The sequence below is a fragment of the Lipotes vexillifer genome, unplaced genomic scaffold (genome assembly GCF_000442215.2).
Source record: "Lipotes vexillifer unplaced genomic scaffold, Lipotes_vexillifer_v1.1 scaffold194, whole genome shotgun sequence".
Taxonomy (NCBI): Eukaryota; Metazoa; Chordata; class Mammalia; order Artiodactyla; family Lipotidae; genus Lipotes; species Lipotes vexillifer.
The window spans coordinates 605,467-611,649 of NW_006771758.1; the positions used below are offsets into that span (position 1 = coordinate 605,467).

The 6,183-nt window shown below is 39.1% G+C and overlaps 1 protein-coding gene across 5 annotated transcripts in view; it reads left to right on the forward strand.

Moving 5' to 3' along the window:
- The window catches only part of EBF1 (EBF transcription factor 1), a 401,223-nt gene that overhangs the window by 345,099 nt on the left and 49,941 nt on the right, over window positions 1-6,183 (forward strand). The gene's annotated exons all lie outside the window — the stretch shown is intronic.

Here is a 6,183-nt window from a genome sequence, read left to right on the forward strand (position 1 = left end):
GCATCGGCAGGCGGACTCTCAACCACTGCGCCACCAGGGAAGCCCCCAGGATGGTGTTTTTGATCTGATGTCGTAGATGTGGAAACAAGGCTGAAGTGGGAGGCACAGGTGAGGGAGTTCTCACGGATAAATGTTTGGAAGAATAAATGAGTGAATGAAGAATGCCTCGGCTTTGGTTTGTGAGTAAGCCTTCTCGTTTGCTTCCCTCCCAAGATGCCCTTCTGTGGATACCCCCCTAGCTAGCTTTTTGCATTTTGTGAGCATTTCGCTGGGAAATCCTCCCATTTTACTGCATCATCATTTCGATCAGACTATATCATCAGTCAGACACTGGGACTGAGATACACGTGAGGTCTGTGCACAGTGAAAAGTCATTGCCTGAGGGTTACGTAACTTGATTGCTACGGTAGGGAATAGCCTCTTTACCAACACGTAGATTTATTGACTTCTGGGTGGGAAAATTCAGCTTTTATATTTCAAGAGAGTAAATCATCTCTCGTTAATCGTGATGCCGTCAAAGGACATTTTGGATGGTGAACTTCTGCTAGAGCTTTGTGCAGTAATATGTAAAATATGCAGTTGACCAGAAGTTTGCAGTTTTGACTAATAGGATTATTAGTCAATGAGTAATACTCCCAAGTTTGCCAAGTCCCAGTTTATAGCTGGACCTTCATAAGTCAGAACTTGGTGTTCTAACAATCAAAGGCACTCTATACTTGGAACTTTAGCCCCAGATAGAAAAATTTTAGCAGATACTACATTTTGGCCCAAAAAGAATACCTAGGGGTACAACATTTACACCGAGTACTTGTGTTAAGGTTTGATCTGCTTTGTTTATAGGATACAAATAAAGCACAGGTGATCTTTGGTCGTCACAGTATGAAAGTAAACATTTTTGGAAGTAGAAATTGGAGGAAGCCACGGTGGTGCCATTACATAGCACGAGCCCTGGAGCAATTTGATCAAAGGAGATTGAGAATTGTGATGAAGCATTTTGTTATCTGAATAATATCTTTTGCCTTATACTTCGAGATAGTCTACATTGTGGATTAGATAAAAGCAGTGGTCAGTTGAAGGAGTCAAATAATATATTCAACCCAGGGTTTGGCACAAAGGAGAATAAAACAGCTGGTTGATTGATTTCACTGTTTGCCTTCCAGCTGGTAGTTTTGGTGTGGTAGACACACATCATGGGCTTCCTGTCTCTAAGATGCCAGTGCTTGTCTGCTCCCCTGAGTACAGAAAGCATGTTGGTCTAACTCGAAGATTCTAGCCAGAACCCAGCAGATGGCTGTAATTTCTTTCCACTAAAGATCTCTTTCCTGTCTTTTGTTCTGTTTCTAGGTGTGCATTCCAATGATTTCGATATTAATTGTTTTCAATATCAGTAGTTCTGTAGTCAGTGGCACTTTCGGAGAGAATAAGATGGGGATGTACACAGCCTTTTCTTATTAAGAGATTTCCTGTTATACAGTGCATGAAGGTTGTCGGCTTCTACCCTGTTTCCTTTCATTCTTTCCTTCTTTCCTTTTTAACTTTAGCTTGTTTCACCAGAGGGAGAAAGACTAGCTCAATTGCATTATCCTGTTAGATTGCTTAAACCATGTTTAGATAAAAAAATTACTCTACGCTTTTCTTACTACAGTTCATGATTTCCATTTTGTAAGGCACCTTTTCTAAATTTTGTGCTTTATTATTCTTGCGGTGTTGAGCAAGCGAAAACAAACTCTAGTTCATAATTCACTTTAAAGAACATACCCTTTCTTTCTATTTTCTTGTTAAAACCAAATTGTGTGCAATTTGTAGAAAATTGGAACCACATTTTTCACTTAACTTTCCAAAATTAAAATTTATGGGGAAAAAGAAGCAATAAAACAGTTACAATCTGGTCATCTATAATTATCTGTGTGGTTTGAGCAGTTCCACATTTGAAAAAAGTGACACTGAGAACGTATCAAGATTTGACAACCATGGGACCTTTCACTTCTCTTTTGCTGCTTTGGAGCCAAGACCTCCACAAAATGCTAAAAGTTACACTATGAATTTAGAAATTAGATGCATGAAGAGTAACTTTGAAATCCATACAAAACAATAGACATCTAAAAATAGTTGTTTTCCTCTCTCAGTAATGAAATTTATTACAGTAAAATTGACCATTCTATACCATTATTTCGAGTGTTGTCTCTGATTTCAGCTGCTTTGACGTTCTCTTGTCATGCACTACCTGGTAGGAAAAAAACCGCAGAGCCAGTGAGACATGCTATTTCTATTTATTGGTGCTGCCATGGCTGTCTTGGTACCTCCACTTCCATTGCTCCTTCTGTCCTTATGGATGCCCCAGGAAAAGGATCCTGGAAGACATTTGAGTGCTGAGCTACAACATTTTTCTCAGAATAAATAGATTTTTTCATTGCCCCGCTCTTTTGATAATGCCATCTCATTGTCTCCGTATCATAACAGTAAAAATAAGTTTTAGATCCTAAGAACTTTAACACTTGATTCAACTCTAGCTCTTAATATTTCCCTTTGTGGAAATATGCCCATATTTGGACAACTTGATGCAGCCAGGGTGGAGTACTTCATTCACTGGCTTTTTCACTCCGTCCACATTTATTTTACACCTATTTAGTTCTGAGTCTTATGTTAGAGTCTAAGTATAGAGTAGCGAACGAAGCTTTACAAACAGTACTGGCACATAGTAAGTATTCCATTGAACCTTAGTATCATCACCAACATTCCTAGAAATGGATGATGGACAGATCTTTGGCAAGTATGGAAAAGCCATGTAGAACTACTACAGTCCTGAGTACTGACCTTAACTCAACAGAACGTTACGCTCCTGCCCCAGATGAGCTTATCAAAACACTTACAAAAAACTCAAATGTTTTGCGTGTACTTTGTCCGCTTCTTCCTTTGTAACTGTATTCTGATTAATACAAGTCAAAATTTTATTTTACTTACTTAACAAATAATTTAAGTGTTTACACCATGTCATACTGTTCTAAGCATTTTAAAGATATTAATGCATTTAACCTCCTAACATCTCTGTGAGGTAGAGATGTCCTGATTTGACATATAAAGCACTGAGACATGGAGCGATTAAGTCATTTTGCAGAGTTACTCAACTGGTAAGCGGAGGAGCTGTAGTCAGACCCAGGCGGTCTGGCTCCAGAATTCACCCCCTTAACTGCTCCACTGTGCTGTCTTTCAGAAGGACTACGGTATCTATATAACCGTATTCCTTCTTTAAAAATGTGACGATCCCTGAGTGTTCGATACTTACAGAAGTCTGGCAGGACTCTGTAGAAAACTCACCCATAAATGGGTAGATTTTCAAACAGGAGCCAGAACAGATACCCCTGGCATGTGAGGGCTCCCAGATAACCTTGAACCAGGAGTAAACAAAACATGGGTCAAACCTACCATCCAATGCCGGTTGTCCATCTGTCCATCTTTCTATTATTTTTTTAGTAATTACATTGTATATTTATGTAATTATAGTGATTATAGTATATATTATATAGAAATAATGTAAGCTGATTACAGAAAATTTAGGGACTAACAGGATAGGATAAGAGAAATGAACATTGTCCAATACCCATCCCCCAGAGATAACCACTGCTAACATTTTCATATATTTCTGTCATATTTTTCTACGTGTAACAAATACATATAAACATTTTTTTCATATTTGTGGTTATACTGTGTATGTGTATACACACACAGTTTTATATCCTGTTTTTTTCACGTAGCCTACTAAGCATTTTCCCAGGCATTACAGCTTCTTCATAAACATAGTGTTAAAAGGCTGCATCATCTCCCACAGTGTGGGTTTACTAAATTTATTTATCCATTCCTCTGTTGCTAGATATTTAAGTTGTTTTATATATGCTTTAAAAATGATACACTCCTTGTTCTCTTTTCTATCTTTGATGCTTTAAAAACCATTGTCATTTCTGGCAATCAAATTTTCTAATCCCTTTTAAATATTTAAAAACATTGTTTAAGTGGTTCCTTTCTGTAGAAGGTAGAGTTTAAAAAATATTTGAAATGATTTTGTTTTTATTATTTTAGCATAGTACTCTACGATAATGCTATAAAATACAGAGTAGTGGAAATAAGATATGTCTAAGTGTACAAATGAATTTGTGATTAGCCTAGGAAACTGTATCTAGCCATAAAGCGAGCATATTTTAAGCTCTTGTATATATTAATACAATCAGCCATACCTTTTAATGTTTAAGTGTTTAATCTATCAATGTCCTTTCTCTTTTTTATCACCCAGCTGCAAACTGGATTCATTTGGGATAATTACCTGTGGTTACTAAATGTATATTATCTGCTCAGTTAAGAAAGAGATTGGAGGGAATTCAGAAATCAATAGTAATAAAGTAAACAGAGAGAATGGAATCTATTTCCTCTCTTAGAATTTATTTGGATCCACTCTGCTACAGACAGGGACCCTGTCTAATGGACTTTGGACAGAGGACTACAAATAAGACCCCCTGGGGCCAGCAGTCCTTTAAGAATTGATCTGATAGTTCAGTAAATATCCTACTGTTTGAATATTAAAATGTAGGTCTTTAATGACCCCAAGAAAGCTTTGACTTCTGTTGTTTACAGAATTTATGTTAGTTTCTCTTTCAATGTTTATATATCTCCAACTGGGTGTGCCTCTGGTATGCCCACCCTCCCTCTGGCCTTCATAAAACTATTTTTGACAGAGGATTGATGTTGGATTCACTGTGTTATGCTAACCACAATCGTATTGTCCAAAGGGAAATAAAATCCAGTGCCCCATATTGCTGACTATAAAATAAGCTCTCTATAAAGTTTCAGTGTTGGTGTCATCATGAGGAAAGATAATTTAATACTCAGATTGGGACAAGTCAATGGCACGTCGCCTTCAGCACAAACGTGGGAGAGTTAGTTTACCTTGCCCAGACCTCTAAATATTCTGGCAGGCAAATGAAACTCAGAGAACTGGCATGCCCAGCCTTCCTTGTTCACATTCTAAATCCCAAAGCCAAGAAAATATTCCTGCCACGTAAAGGAAACTCATAACTGCTGTTAATTCGGTGTGTGTTTATCTCCCTCATGTAATACTGTTGTTTTGTTTTCTCTAAATCCTTAAACTGTCTGGGAGCTTATGGGGTTATGTCACAACTAATGGCATTACTAGCAGGTGAACTAGAACCCTACTTTCGCATCATTTCCTACCAAATGTGGATTTCATTGTGGGGTGGTTGGTCTGGGATTCAGATGACCTGATTTGGTACCTTCAGTACCAAAGCCCAAGGTCAACAAGGCTGTGGCAAGTCAGGAGTCTCCCTTCTGTGCTCGCGGAATTACAGTCATAGTTGATTTCAGAATCGTGGCCAAGGGGAACATGGTCAGATTCTGAGTTTATTTCAAAAGCAAAATCAGGCTTTCTAAAAAGATGGCATTGCCTGTTTTGGGAAATGGGTCTTCCTAGTGGTTTCTGGCAATTCCGTGACATTTAAAAAAAGTGTTGATAGAGCCCAAATAGTTCCCCATGCAGGAAGAAATATGCTCATATCTCGTACCAAGTCTAATTATAAATATCTTCATCATCAGAGACATAATCTCACACCCTTCTGACTTCAGGAGGCTTACACGCTCGGTAAGAGATCCAGCTGGCATAATTCTCCCTGAAGGAACCAGCTGCCCCTGGCACAGAAGGGCAGTTAATCCAGGGTCTCTTTCACGGGTACCTGCCGTGCTACAGGGAGCAACCTAATGAGAGTCTTTTGGGGACACACCCTCAAGACCTTGCTTAGATCTTCCTGCCCTGGAGAGAGAAAGAAAAGTGGAACTTTGAAACAGACCAGATATTTCCGTAGAGAAATGTGCAAACAGTTTTTCTTTTCCCCTTCCTTTTACCATTAATACCATCTCTTTACGACCACAAGACCGCTTGCAAACCTCGTCTTCCCTCGTAGGCACATTTGAAGCCTGCTTAACTGGCATTCCAAGAATGGCAGGATGGCATTATTTGTGATCCCCTTGCAGCTGACACAGAGCAGTGCTGGAAGGATGTCAATTTTGCAAGGGCAGCATTATCCGCTGTTCCCCCTGCTCAGCCCCAGAAGGCTCGTTTGCTGGTGAAGACGAGCGCCCTGATGCTCTCCCTTCTCTCTGCTGTCCCCTCCCCATTCCTGC